This window comes from Heterocephalus glaber, unplaced genomic scaffold (assembly GCF_053883595.1).
Source record: "Heterocephalus glaber isolate CG9 unplaced genomic scaffold, H.glaber_assembly_v1.0 deba00001606, whole genome shotgun sequence".
NCBI lineage: Eukaryota > Metazoa > Chordata > Mammalia > Rodentia > Bathyergidae > Heterocephalus > Heterocephalus glaber.
The window spans coordinates 38526603-38541852 of NW_028258377.1; the positions used below are offsets into that span (position 1 = coordinate 38526603).

Sequence of the window (15250 nt, forward strand, 5' to 3'; positions counted from 1 at the left end):
CTTCACTTAACATTATGGTCTCAAGTTGCATTCATTTTTCTGCAAATGCCTCGAGTTTATCCTTTATAGCAGAGTAGTTAGTACTCCATTGTATGTAAGTACCATATTTATCCATTCATCTGTTAATAGACACACAGGCTGCTTCCAAGATTTAGCTATTATGCATTATGCTGGTATAAACATGGTTATGGATGTACCACTGTAATATGATGTCTTTAACTCTCTTGGGAAGATACCTAAAAGGCCAATAGCTAAGACAAATGGAATTTCTAGTTACTGCTCTTAGAGGACCCTCCGTTCTGATTTCCATAGTGGTTGTACCAGTTTACATTACTAGCAGCAATGAAGAAGTGTTTTTTCCCCCAACCCCTACGCCTCTCCAGCATTTGTTATTGTTTGATTTTTTTAAGACTTCCATCTGTTTGCTTTTGTGGAAATATATTTTAAATGATGGGGATGAACTTGACAGTAGTTAATTATATCAATAACGTCTACACATGACTATTTCAAACAGTAACTGAAAATCATGATTCTTCTACCTCTTATAACAAAAAATATCCATATGTTGGAAATATACCCACTCAAAAAATGACCTTGTTCTTTTTTTTTTTTTGGTACCGGTGATCGAACTCATGACCTCACGCTTGCAAAGCAGGTGGTGGAACCCCTGAGCCAAAGCCCCAGCCCTGAACTAGTTCTTTTTGATGAGTAAATGATTTCTATATCTTCAGGTAAATTCAAAAAACATACTACCTCTTTCTGAGAATTCCTTTTGTAACTTTATTGTGTTTATGGTTTTGTGACCAATTGAAAAGCATCATATTATTAAAAGTGGGTGATGAGATTAGGGCCGGGGATTTAGTTCAGCGGTGCCGCTGCCTGACTTGCCCGAGCAAAGTCCTGAGTTCAATCCTGGTACCAAAAAAACACACAAAAATGGGTGCTATTAACTGCCTCAACTTCTTAGTATATACTGGTAATCACTCTGTAGAAATAGACCCTGGCTTTGAAAATGGCAAGTTACAGTCTGTAAAACAGTTACAGGCAAGAAAAGTTGTTGAGCAGAGAGGTAAGCCATAAATACGATGACTAAAGGAAAACTATAAAGAAGAAAATGAGATATAGGAAGAGATTCATTGTATCATATGTGATCTGTTATTTCTTTTTATGTGCGTGGTTGTTAAGGATTGAACCCAAACCCTCACATGTGCTGGGCAGCTTTCCACCATTGAGTTACACCCCCATCCTGATCTATTATTTTTAAGGTTTTGGGGTATTTCAGAATTACAGAAAAAGGTAATCTTTCCTAAGATGTATAAATGGTTTACTTTTAATAAATACTGATTTATAATGTAAATAAAAATAAGCAAATATAGATTATTCTTGCAATTTAAAAAATGGCATATGTAAATGAGCACTCTGATACAAACAATTTGAATATATTTGCACTATGTATAATTCTCCATCTTAGAATTTTGCTCTGCAGACTATCACCCTGGAATTCTGTTTTTTTAGAAAAGCACCAGGAAGAATTAGGTAATGATTATGAAATAGGTTCTCCCATTATAATAGCTCCTGTCACTTAGAGTTTTGACCACAGATGTAGCTGGAGACTGAAGCACTTTACAAGAAAGCCTCATTCTTCCATCAGCTGGATCACGTCCAAAGTATTTCATCTGAGTTTCTTGGGCAACTTCTAATTCTAGGGCAGTGTGATGCTTAATCTTTCGTGGATCACGTTGTATGTTATGAAGTGTACTGCAGTCATATTTGGGCCTAGTTTTACCATTACTCCAGTGTGCTGATTTCAGTTATTGTGGCAGTATAAACAGCTCCAAATTCTACTTGGTATTCTTGGTCATCTTTACAGATTTCAGTGATGAATTCTCTTGCCTCATGCATTGCATTGAGTGTTGTGCAAACACAAAATATGTTTCTTCAGCCACCTGATTAATAGTTACCCGTGTTTCAGCTTGAAGTCTTTTTAAATGATATCCACCTGGTCCAACAAATTTTGCTCGTTTTGGTAATGGAACCTCAGCAGTTTCTACAACAGGTCCATTTTCTTTTCTGGATGCTTGTTTTCAAATTGTTTCGTTCATAATCTGTAATATTTCCCTCTTTGCCACCTATGCTTGTTGAATAGCCTCCATTACAATTTTTTGGGGGGAGGTACCAGAGATCGAACCACTGAGCTAAATCCCCGGCCCTCCATTACAATTTTTATTGGTATTCCTGGTAATTTAATACCAGCCTGTAATGCAGTTATTTCCTTCTTGGTACCAGCTATTTTGAAATCCATGTCATCATTATAATCTTCAATCTCCAGAATATCTGACAGCAAACGATAATCTTCTATTTCACCTTTCTCAGGATTGATTTTGGTGATCAAGCCTATTGCTACACCTGCGAGAGCAGGTGATACTGGACCCCTTGCATCCATTAATGCCAAACTTCCTCCACATGCAGATGCCATAGAAGAGGATCCATTTGACTCTAGGACTTCAGATGTAACTCTTACAGTGAAAGGAAAATCTTTGGGAATAACAGGATACAAAGGTTTCTCTGCAAGAGCACTATGCCCAAGTTCTCTCCTATTTATTCCAGTGACTTTGCCAATTGCATTAGTTGCATGAGGAGGAAACTCATAGTACAGATGAAATTTTTATCTTTGATCTCATTTATAGCTGTTGTAATTTGATCCGCTTTTATACTAGATTCTAATGAACTAAATGTAGACAGAAAAAAGCACTTGTGTTTGTCCCCTCTGAAATAATGCTGATCCATGGAGAATTTTAAACATACCTACCTTACAACTTATATTCCTAAGTGAAGTCAAATCGTGTCCATCACACCTTTTATATTCATTCAAAATAATACTTCAAAAAATCTGCTTTGCAACAACATTGAAGGATTCTGTTATTTCATATGGATCAGCCTCTGGACATTTTTCTTTTAGTTTTTCCTCTGTATCTTGTTAACAGCTTCATCTCTGGAAACTTTATCGTGTCCATAACCTAAAAGCTGCATAAGGTTTCTCCCTGGCCCGGTTAGGAGCATGTTTCAGTGTCTGGCGGAAGGGTGAATATCTTCTGAGGTGTCCTCTTGGTAACCCCAATTTCTTTTACCAATTGCTGGATTCCCTGAAGTATTTGTTGGGTATATTTTACCCCCACTTCGATAGCATGGCCAAAGTCCTGCTATAAAATGTTCTCTGCAGAGGCTTCCAGCATGACTGTACAGTGTAACTTTTAGGTGCTCCAGCAACCGCTAAATTTAAAGTACTAAAAGACATTTCTAGTTTGGTTAACAATACCTTCTCCGTCAATCATTCCTATTTGTACTGCCCCAACAGGTCTATTCCAAGGAACATCTGATAATGAGAGGCTATGAAGCACCATTCATTGCTAGGACATCAGGTTCCTTAATACCATCTACTGCTAACAGACCTGTGTATCATAAAAGTAGCCAGTTGGGGGTCGGGGATTTAGCTCAGTGGTTTCGCCGCCTGCTGCGCAAGCGCAAAGACCGAAGGTCGATCTCCGGTACCAAAAAAATAAAGCCAGCTGGAAAGAGAGGTCTAATTGATCAATCAATTATTTGACCTGTAAGAATGTCTTTATCAGAAGAACCAATTTCTAAGGTAGTTTGCGGGACTTCTACCTACAGCAGCAGCCTTCTGTCTACAGTCACCCACCAAAGGCATGAGCTGGGGAGGGGAAGTTTGGTTTTGCTGACTGCTGTGACCATCACCGCAGTATCAGCTGACTGTACTACAGCTGAGCCATGTGCATCCCCATTTAATCAATAATACCTAAGCAACTATACTCATAATCTTTTTGGTTGATCATAGTTTTGTCCCACCTCATGTCTACCTGGTGATTTCCCATTGGACCAATACTACCTAAGTGACTGTACTTGAAATCTTACTAGTTAACTATACTTTTGTCTTACCTTGAGCCTACCTCACCTTGTGACTTTCGTCCATAAAAACCCCCTGGGAAACAGGGTCCCTGGGCAACCCACTTTCCAGTCCTCCTTATGCCTCTCTTAGACAGAAGCTATCTTTATCTCAATAAATTTTTCCTACTCTTAACCTCCGTTGTTCCTAGAATTCATTCTTCTACTTTAGAGAACACAAACTATCTAGCAGGTTTGCCAGTTACAGCTATTCCCCCTCTATCACTTTGGGCATGACTAACTATAGTACTTTACCTTAGCCCCAAGATCTAACAACTGTAGTTAATTTAAAAGGGGAGGATGCAGTGTAATTTCGCCAACTGAGTTCTTCGGGAATGTACTCTAGTACTGTTAATGTCACAAAGGTAATTTGAGTGTTGGCTTATAGAGAAATAGCAATTATGTGACCCTGGTAATAGCAAGCAAATCAGCTACAGTAGTATCATCCAAGACAAAGTAGATATTAACATACCATAAGAAGCAATTATTGGGCCAGAGATGTAGTTCAGTGGTGCCTCACCTGCCTGACAAGCAGAAGGTCCTGAGTTCAATCCCTGGTACTGGGAAAAAAGGCAATTCTAACCCTAGAGAAGAAATCTACAATTGTGGTATAAACATTGAGACAACCAAGGTATTGACTTTCAGTTAATATGTACTACATACAATAGTATCTCTGCTAATGGTAGAAACAAATTCAATGAGAATTTTATAGAGTTAACTATCAAAGGATTAATAAAGTTTTATGATTGTACTGTTTAAAATATAGGGTTTTGGAATGAGGGAATCCAAAAGCAAAAACTTGATACCTTAAACTATATATGATATGAGGAGGAGAGAGAAGTGGTACAAAGTGGTACAAAGTGGTACAAAGTGGTACTGGGGAGTAGAAGAAAGTTTATAGGATTAAGTAAAAATAAAAGAAAAAACTGATGAGAAATAGAAGATAAAAAAGAAGGAGGAGGGCCGGGGATTTAGCTCAGTGGTTCTGGTGCCTGCCTCGCAAGTGCAAGGTCCCAAGTTTGATCTCTGGTACCAAAAAAAGAGAAGGAGTAAAAACAATTATATGAGGAATAAAAATAAGAGAAAATATTAAAGGGAGAAGAGAAAATATTTTAAAAAGAAGAAATAGAGATAAGAAACAAGGATGAAGAACAAAGGAAAATCCCTCAAGCCCCAATAAACTGGTGAAGAAGAAAAGAGAAAAGAAAAAATAAGCAAAAACAAAATATAACTACAAATAATGTACATACAAAAATACAAAAACAAGGAGGGAGAAAGGAAAGAAGGGACAGGAAAAAAAGTGAAAATAGAAGGGAAAAATGGAAACAAGGCTGGTGTACATAGGGGAGGAGGCTTGAGGGGGAGGAAAGGGGCAAAATAAAATTTATTTTAAAAATACAAAAGGATTTTCTCTGATTTTGAATGTGTGATTTTTTTCTGGGATCTACAATTTTGGGGCAGTGTCTAAGTCAAGACATATTCCCTGCTCATGCTGGTAGATAAGGCAGTCAGACCCCATATCCATGCCGGATGCAGGCACTACTAGCAGGCACTAGGACTAGGGCAGGGTGCCAATGCTTGGACTTTCCAATCCAGAGTGATTCAAGTTGAGCTTGGCCTCTAGCGGTGGGGGTGGGACCTGTGTCCTTTAGCTCCAATCCCTCAGGGCATCTCTTTCCAGCCTAACAATGGCTCCCTGATCATTCCTGTCTCCTGTGGTTGACTCTCACCCAGTCACTGTGGAAATGTAACACTGGGAGCCCTGAAGTGAAGCCATTCTGTGGCTGCTGTGATTTCTGGATTCAAACAATCAACAATTCCCTGGAATGCCGTCTGACCAAGCACTCTCTCCTGGGATATGGCAGGCGCTTGGACTGCAGTCACTCACCAGCTGTTGCCTTTCAAAAGACTCACACAGGAGCAGAATCCAAAGCACTCCCTGCAGTTCACAGCACCTGCTGGTCAGTTCCACCACCACATTTCTCCCTGAAATCCTCTGGAGTCCCCAGCTTCCACTTTGTTTCTGTAGCTTCAATCTCCTTTTCCTGTGAGCCATGAGCTGGGAGCTGGGGAGAAAGTACAGATTGTCCCTTTCCTTTCCTGTGTTGTGTTCTGTCTCTTCAATTTCTCTGTAGGTTTTAAGTTTCCTGTCAGATCTTTCCTGATTCCTGGAGATATCTCTCTCTCTCTCTCTCTCTCTCTCTCTCTCTCTCTCTCTCTCTCTCTCTCTCTCTCTCTCTCTCTCTCTCACCCTGAGTAGCTATTTTCCAGTGTCTGGATTTCAAATCTCAGAGAGGCTTCTTTTGTTCTGTTTCAAAATTTCTGAACTCTAACCTACAAACCAAAAATAACTCCTTAATGCAGATGTACTTTTCATTCTTATTGATAATTATTCTTTTTTTTTTTTTTTTGGTACAAGGGATTGAACTCAAGACCTTGTGCTTGCTAGGCAGGTATGGCACCTCTTTATTAATAATTATTCTATTTTTTGTTTTTGAGACAAGACATCGCTGTGTAGTTCAGATTGGCTTTGAACTCACTATGTGGCCCAGGTTGGCCTCAAACTCACACCAGTGCTCCTGCCTCAGCCTTCTAAGTACTGGGATTACAGGCATGACCACCATGCCTGGCTCTAATAATTATTCTCTTTTTTTTTGGTACTGGGGACTGAACTCGGGACCTTGCACTTGCAAGACAGCCACTGGAACCACTGAGCTAAATCCCCGGCCCTCTAATAATTATTCTTGATGGGCCGGGGATTTGGCTCAGTGGTTCCACCGCCTGTTTCACAAGCGCAAGGACCTGGGTTCGATCCCTGGTACCAAAAAAAAAAAAATCTAATAATTATTTTTGATAATGATTTTTCTTGGTGTACTTTTAAAATTTTATTAGATGTAATTCCCATATGGTATAATTTGCCCATCTAATATTGCAATTTAATGGTTTGTAGTATATCCACAACCATGGGATACCAGTACCAATGTCATTTTAAAACATTTTTATCCCCTCAGAAACACTGTTCTTTAGCTATCACCCTGTTCCCTGTGTAGCCCCACTCCTAACCCTAAGCAATCACTAAGCTTTCTCTATAGATTTCCTTACTCCATACTTTCATTTGAATCTTATCACACAAGATATGGCCTTTTATGATTGACTTCTTTCACTTAGCATGTTTTCAATCTTCACCTACCTGTAGCATCTTCTAATGGCTAGATAATTTACTATATCAATTTTTGTTATCAATTTGAGTTGTTTCCTTTTCTGGCTGTTAATATTTAATACAAATATCCATTTGGGGTTCATTTCTCTCAGAATTTATCTGTTTCTAGAAGTGGAATTGCTGGGTCATATAGTAATTCTATATTTAATCATGTGAGGATCTGTAAGACTATTTTCCAAAGCAGCAGCACCATTTTACATCCTCATCAGCAAGGCATGTGGTTCTGATTTCTCCGCCTCCTAACAATTGTTTGACCTCTTTTAATTGTAGCCATCCAAGTGCACGTGAAATTTTGTCTTGTGGTTTTGATTTGCATTCCCCTAATGACTAATTAGAGCATGTTTCATGTGCCTATCAGCCATTTGTGTATCTTCTTTGAAGAAAAGTCTTTTCAGATCCTTTGCCCATTTCCTAATTGCATTATTTGTGTTTCTATTAGGGAGTTGTAAAAGTTCTTTATGTAGTGTAGATAAAAGTTCCCTATCAGGGGCCGGGGATTTAGCTCGGTGGTTCCACTGCCTGCCTTGCAAGCAAGAGGTCCCGAGTTTGATCCCAGGTACCAAAAAAAAAAAAAAGGCTCCCTATCAGACATGATTTACAAATATTTTCTTCCATTGTATGGGGCATCTTTTCACTTTGTTATGGTGGTTAAATATACATAACATAAAAATTTACCATCTTAGCTATTTTTAAGCATACAATTCAGCGACATTCATTGTTGTTCAACCATCACCACTATCTCTGGAACTTTTTCATTATCCCAAAGTGAAACTTTACCCATTAAACAGTAACTTACCTTTTTCTCCTCCCACTGCCCCTGGTAACCACTACTGTCTCTTGTCTCTATGAATTCACCCTTCCTAGTATCTCCTATATGTGCAATCATTCTATATTGGCCCTTTTTTTTTTTCTCATAAGGCTGTGGAAATTATTGGGGTCCCCTTTGTGAACCATATTGGTCCTTTTGTGTCTGGCTTATTTCATTTGCCACAATGTTTTCAACATTGCTGTTGTATGTTTTAGAATTTCATTTCTTTTTTAGGTCAAATTTGTGTGTGTAGGGTGGTGCTTGGAACCAGACCCAGGGCCTCACCCAGATTAGGCAACCGCTGTTCTACTGAGCCACAGCCTCAGCCCTCCACTTTTAATTCTTTTAGATTTTTTTCTAGAAATGGAACTGATAGATCACTTGGAAATTCTTTAATTTAAAAACACTCCATACTGGTTTTTCCTTGTTTGCTTGGTTGGGTTTTTTGGGGGACAGGGTCTCACTATGTGGTCCAGGCTGGCCTCGAACTGTCAGTGATCCTTCTGCCTCAGCCTCCCGAGTGCTGGGATTACAGGCATCCACCACTATGCCCAGCCCTGCATACTGTTTTCTAAAGTGCCTGCATCATTTTAAATTCTTACCAGCACAAAGGTTCCAAAGCCCGCGCCCCTCCCTGCCAGTGCTGGGGGTTGAACCCAAGGCCTTTGGACTGAGCTGTATCCCTGGCCTTTTTATTTTTTTAATTAGAGTCATGGTCTAAGTCCCTAAATTGCCCTGGCTGGGCTTGAACTTGAGATCCTCTTGCCTTTACCTCCCCAAGAGCTGGGACCCAACTTGCATCCAATTTCTCTACCTCATAGCCAGTGCTTGTTTTCTGTTTGCTTTTTAAAAATATAATAACTATCCTAATGCATGTGAAGTGGTATCTCATTTGGTTTTGATTTACATTTCCCTGATGACTAATGATGTTGAGTATTTTTTCATGTACTTACTGGTTATTTAAATATTTTTCTCACAGAAATGTCTATTCTTTTCCTTTGCCTATTTTTCAATTGGGTTCATTTCGTTATTTTTAAGAGTTCCTTGTAGGCCTGGGATTTAGCTCAGTGGCTTTGCCGCCTGCTGCGCAAGCGCAAGGACCTGAGTTTGATCCCCGGTACCAAAAAAAAAAAAAAAAAGGAGTTCTTTGTATATTTTCCTTTATGAGATATGATATGGAAATATTTTATCCCATTTTATGGGTTGCCTTTTTACGTTTTTATTTTTTGGAACTGGGGATCGAACTCAGGACGTTGTGCTTGCAAGGCAGGCGATGGAACCACTGAGCTAAATCCCCAGCCCTCATTTTTAAATTTTAAAAAATTTTTATAAAGGGGGATGGAGGGATGGGGAAAAAAAAGAATTGAGATATGTTATGTACATGTTCCAATTCCCTACAATGAATGTAATCGTGTATTGCAAAATGGACTAATAAAAAATTTTATTTTTGTCTTTTAAAATTTTTGTTGTCCATGTTTGCAGTACATAATGAATACATTCATCGTGATACAGTGGTACACATACACAACACATCTTAATTCTTCTTACTTCACCTTTCTCTCCCTCCACACTCTTAAGTCTTTTTACACAACAGTTTTCTGTTTTGTCAAAGTCTAGTTTATCAGTCTTTTCCTTTGTTGCCTATGCTTTTGGTTTCTTGTTGAAGAAATCATTGCCATATTTCTCTGTCTTGCATGTGGATGTTCCAGCATTAGTTTTTAGGCAACCTGTTTTTTCCTGTTGTTTTGGCACTCTTGTTGAAAATCAGTTGATCATAGGTGTATTTATGTCTGGACTCTTATTTCTTTTTTTTTTTTTTTTGGTACCAGGGGTTGAACTTGGGTCCTTGTGCTTGCGTAGCAGGAGGCAAAACCACTGAGCTAAATCCCCGGCCCATGGACTCTTATTTCGTTGACCTATATGTCTAGCTTCATGCCAGTATTGCACTGTTTTGTTTGGGGGTTTTTTGGTATCAGGGATTGAACTCGGGTCCTTGTGCTTGCTGGACAGGTGGTGGAACCACTGAGCTAAATCCCCGCCCTATTGCACTGTTTTGATTACTATTGTATTATAGTAAGTTTTGAAATCAAATCCTCTGTCTCTCTGTCTCTATGTTTCTCTCTCTTCCTCTCTCCCCCCTCCCCCGGTTGAGTCTTGCTAACTTGCCTAGGCAGGGCTCAAAATTGGGGTCCTTCGGCGTCAGCCTCCCAGAATGCTAGGATTACAGACATGCAGCACCATATCCAGTTTTTTAGAATTGTTTTAACTATTCTAGGTCCACTGTAAATCATGTGAATCTTAACAATCAGGTTGTCAATTTCTTTGAAGAAGTCAGCCTGGATTTCAGTAGGGTTTACATTGAATCTCTATATAGATTTATTTGGGGATTATTGCCATCTTAATGAATGAGCACACTTCCAACCATGAACATGAGATGGTTTCCATTTATTTAGATCACCTTTCATTTTTAGAATTTTCAGAGCCTGTTTTATGCTCTTTTTGGTTAAATCCCTTTTAGTATTTCATTCTTGATGCTATTATGAATGAGATTATTGCCTTAATTTCATTTTTGAATCATTTCCTAGTGTGCTCTTAATGCACACCTTACAAAGTAGCACATACTGACTAAATGCTGTCAACTGCTCCTGATCTTTCCCTCTTATGGAGCTTTTTTCAAGTGGAAATGAAACAAAGGGAGAAATTTTCAGCAGCCTTGATTCCAAATAACTGTCCCATCTGGTGGTGATGAAGCAATAATGCCCAATAGGACAGGCTTTTGCCTTCCCTCATGTTTTTTTTTTTTTCCTTAAGATGTTCTGTCCCAGAAATGTAACCATTTGAGCTGTACACAGTGTTCTCACCCAATGTATCAAAATGTTCTATGACTGTCTATGCTGCATATGGGTCTGCTCATTGTATCAAAAGTGTTTTAGGGCTGTAGATGAAGCTCAGCAGCCACGCCTGCCTGGCGAGAAGCACAAGGTCCTGAGTTCAATTTCTGCCAGCAGAAAAAAAAGTGTCTTGTTCAAACAGTATAACCGTTACTACCTGATGTTTCTACCTAAGTTTCTGCTTCTAGCTATGTCTCCACCCTAAAAGGTTCCTCTCAGCTTCCTTTCTCCCAACTGTTTATAAACGGACTCTCACTGCAACTCTGCTAAGCTCAGATAATAAAAGGGTTTTCTCCATCTCTTCCAGTAACTTTTGCATTTTTTTTCTTTTTCAGTACCGGGGATCAAACTCAGGACCTTGCATTCCCAGCCCACTTTTGCATTTTTGAATCTCCAAATTGCTGGAGCTGTAGCACTTGGATGTAACACTGAGCTGCTGTGCTTTGCCACAACAGTGGTGTAGCTTGAAGCAGCCACAACTCTTTAGTAAAGGAGATGAAAAGTCAGAGACAATCGGTGTTTCAAAGATTTGTATCATCATCTGCCACCCCTCAGCCCTCTTTCTTCTCCTGCTGGGGATCAAACCCAGGGACTTGTGCACACTAAGCAAGGGCTCTACCTCCAAGCTATATCCCCAGCTCTTCCGTCATTTTTTTCGTTGTTGCTGCTGTTACCGGGGATCAAACTCGGGTCCTTGCGCTTGCGCAGAGGTGGCAAAACCACTGAGCTAAATCTCTGGCCCCCTTCTGTCATTTTTAAGAGTAAAAAAATATCGGGAACAGAGAGGACGAGAGGAATGGTGATAATTCACAACTGAGCTGAGTTGAAGGCTCCTTCCCTTCAGTATAGCTGCTTTTAAGTTAACCAAATGAAATATACAGAGACTTAAAACGATTCCTCATTGTTTGCTAATTACTCCGATTGTTTTGTGGCAACAAGGGAATTTGTTTTGCTGTTGTTTGTATATATTTTGTTTCTTTTGAGATGGGACCAGTATGTTTCCCAGACTGGTCTTGAACTGGTTGGCCCAAGTTGTCCTCCCTCCTCAGCCTTCTGAGTAGCAGGGACCACAGGCATGTGCCACCATACTTTTATTTTTCACATGGCCTAGTTCTGCGGCTGAGTATGCAATGTAGTCTGAAGTCTGAGAATTTCAAAAAGAAGAAAATGAAAAGGTAGTTTTAAAGAAAGTTAAAAATAAGCAGCAATAAGGGCCAGGGATTTAGCTCAGCGGTTCCACTGCCTGCCTGGCAAGTGCAAAGTCCTGAGTTCGATCCACGGTACCGAAAAAATAAAATAAGCAGCAATGCCAAAGTTTGGGGGACAGAAAAATAATTATTTTTATAGATAAATTCTAAAATTGGCTAAAATTTTTTACATAGTACAGTGGGCCCTTGACTTACGAACTTGATTGTTTCCTGAGGGCCGGTTGTAACTCAAGGTGGTTATAAGTCAATACAGCTGATCTGGAGCTTTACCTGGGTACATGCTATAGATAACAAGAGGCAGATGAATTTTCCATTAACCTAATTAACCCAGGTTGTTCGTATGTCGGCCCATCATAACTTGAGGGTCCACTGTATTTTGATACACAGCTGAGTAATAATAGCTTGAAGAACTATAAGGTTGGCATTTAAAAATTTTTAAGGTTCTTTTGTAAATGTAGTTTAATTCATAGGACAATGTTAATATTCAGGGGTGATTATCTGCTAAATTTAATCTTCAAAGATTCTCTTAAACAATGAATCTTCCAACTCTCACTTCCATATGAAACCTACTTTTCTTCAGTTACTCTTATAAAAGCTGCCACTGTAGTCAATAAAAGAGAAAGGACAGCAGTGATTTAAATCTGGAAATTCAAGGATGCAGCTACATCTGCCTTAAATAGATGCATTCAGCTTTGGTATTTAGTCCAGATGAGATAGGCAGTCACCTAACGGTGATGCACGGCCCCATATGCCAGGGAACAATGGTGCATGTCAGGGCCTGCTTTCACCTTCGGCTCTGAGTTTCCTGCTCTTTATCAGTTTAAATCAATCCTGGGTTGGCTGAGTGCTCTGTGTTTTACTAATAAGCTTCAAGGGCAGCAACCACTCACTTGGTTCAGAGCTCAGTTTAGGCGTTCTGTGGGAAAAGAAGCTACCCTTTCATGGGGAAAACGGTCTTCACGGTGACGTAAAGAGAAAAAGGGAAAATGTGCAGATAGAAGAGCTTGGTTTATATAAAAAATTTCAGTAGTCACTTTTAATTTTTAATTGTGCAGGGACTGTAATATAAAATGATAAGTAAATGAAGCTATTTTAAATAGCCCTTTAAACAGTGCCAATCCCCCAAACAGTTTTGAGGTATATAGGCCTGCTGACTGGATTGAGATGATAGAAAAGTTAAGCTGCCTTACCCATGAACTGTTCTTGAAATAGAGGAAAACCACAACCATGAGATGCAGACGCCTTGTCCTTATCACTGCAGCTGCTGTTTCAACCCACCTGTTGTAGTGGCCTCCCTCAGGCCTGGCGAATAAGTTCTGAGACCCCAGTCCCTGCCGAAACCACAGAGAGCTGAACCCTGTAGATGCTTCGTCTTTTCCATACGTAACTACGGTGTTTCATTTATGAATGAGGCACAGTAAGAGATTAACAGAAACTGATCGTAAAGTAGAGCAATTATAATTTCTGCAATAAAAGTTATACAAATCTATTCTCTCTTTCAAAATCTTATTGTAGGGCCGGGGATTTAGCTCAGTGGTTCCGCCGCCTGCCTCACAAGCACAAGGACCCGAGTTTGATCCCCAGGACCTAAAAATAAAAAATAAAATCTTATTGTAGCTGACAGCCATCAGACTGATCGGTGCAGTATTGTACTGCTTGTGTTCAGTAAACTTTATCTGACTTAGGAAAGGCCCCCAATGTAAGAGTAGCGACACAGGCAATTCAAGTCGCTAAAAAGAAACTGTGAAGAGTTCCTTTGAGTGAAAAGGTGAAAATTCGTTTTACTTTACATTAAGTTTATTGGTACATTTTGGGTATAAAATACAGTTACATTTATCATGGGTATCTTGTACCTTTACATGATGCATCCTGGTTCTTATTTTTCCCCCATTCCCCTGCCCTCCCTTCGAAAATTCTTGATTTACTAAGGATGGAAAAAAATCCTATGGTGAGGTTCCTAATATCTACAGTAAGAACACATCTCCTATCCATGACATTGTAAAGGAAAAACAAAATTGAGCTACTTTTGCCACGTTTGGCCACAGGTAACTGAAACAGAAGAAAGCCAAACTGCTCACCAGTAAATTTTTAGAAAAAGTCTAGAGTTGTTAGTAAGACCAGGCCCACTTCAGTATCTAAAGAACAGGATTTTTTCGATGGCCTGACAGATTTCTTTGTCCTACCTTAGTATGTAGTGCAATTTGGGTCAAATAATTTATCAGTGAGACATGTGTGGGTGAGCGTCAACTGCACCGTGCAGGCACCAGCGCCTGGGGAGCAGGCAGCCATTTCTAGGCCTGTCTGCGGAGCTGCTCTCTCCGCGCTGGAATGTTGTGACCGGTAGCGGGAGGAGTTCTTCACAGCCGCGCCTGGCTGTCACTTTGGCTTTCTGAGAAACAATATCTCACTGAATAAATATTTATTCAGCACTGACTATGGGCCAGGCTCCATGTGTGGCTAAGAACAGAGTCCGATGTTCTCAGCTCCAGGAAAGCTGTTGGCTTCCCTCGTTACCCTCCGTGTGGTCAGTGAGCGAGCTGTGGAGAAACACATTTCAGGCTGGCACCACACGAGCAGGCCGATTGAATATTCTCTTATCTTTATATGTAAAGTTTTTCAAATTTTTAATTTTAATTTTAAAATTTTTCAAAGTTTAATTTAAAATTTTTTAAAAAATTAAATGAGATTTGCATGCAATTGTGAAAAAGCATGCAGAGAGATCCTATGTATCCTTTACCCAGTTCCCTCAATGATAACGTCCTACAAAACTATACCCCAATAGGGGCGCCAAGACAGTAACATTGATAAAATGAAATTTCCCACATGGAAACCTACTTGGATGAAGGGAAATGTAAATTCTTTTTTTTTTTTTTTTTTTTTTTTTTTTTGCTTAAATTCTTTTATTGGTGCATTTTAGGTGTACAGTACATTTACGTTTATCATTGGGTGCTTGTACCTGTACATGATGGATCTTGGTTCTTATTTTTTCCCCATTCCCTGTGTGCCTTTAACCCCTCCACCCTTCCCTATTTACATAGACTTTGTTTCCATTCTTTTCTTTTCTCATAATTTTTCCTTTCTCTTCTTTCCTTTCCCCTTCCCCTCCCACCTCCCCTACCCCTTTGGACTTTTCTTCTTATTTCAAATTATCAATTATTAATTT

General features: G+C 39.5%; 1 pseudogene; it reads right to left on the reverse strand.

The window, feature by feature from the left end:
- Positions 1-1543: 1543 nt before the first annotated feature.
- Positions 1544-12367, reverse strand: LOC101705704 (polyribonucleotide nucleotidyltransferase 1, mitochondrial pseudogene; annotated as a pseudogene).
- Between the last annotated feature and the right edge of the window lie 2883 nt (positions 12368-15250).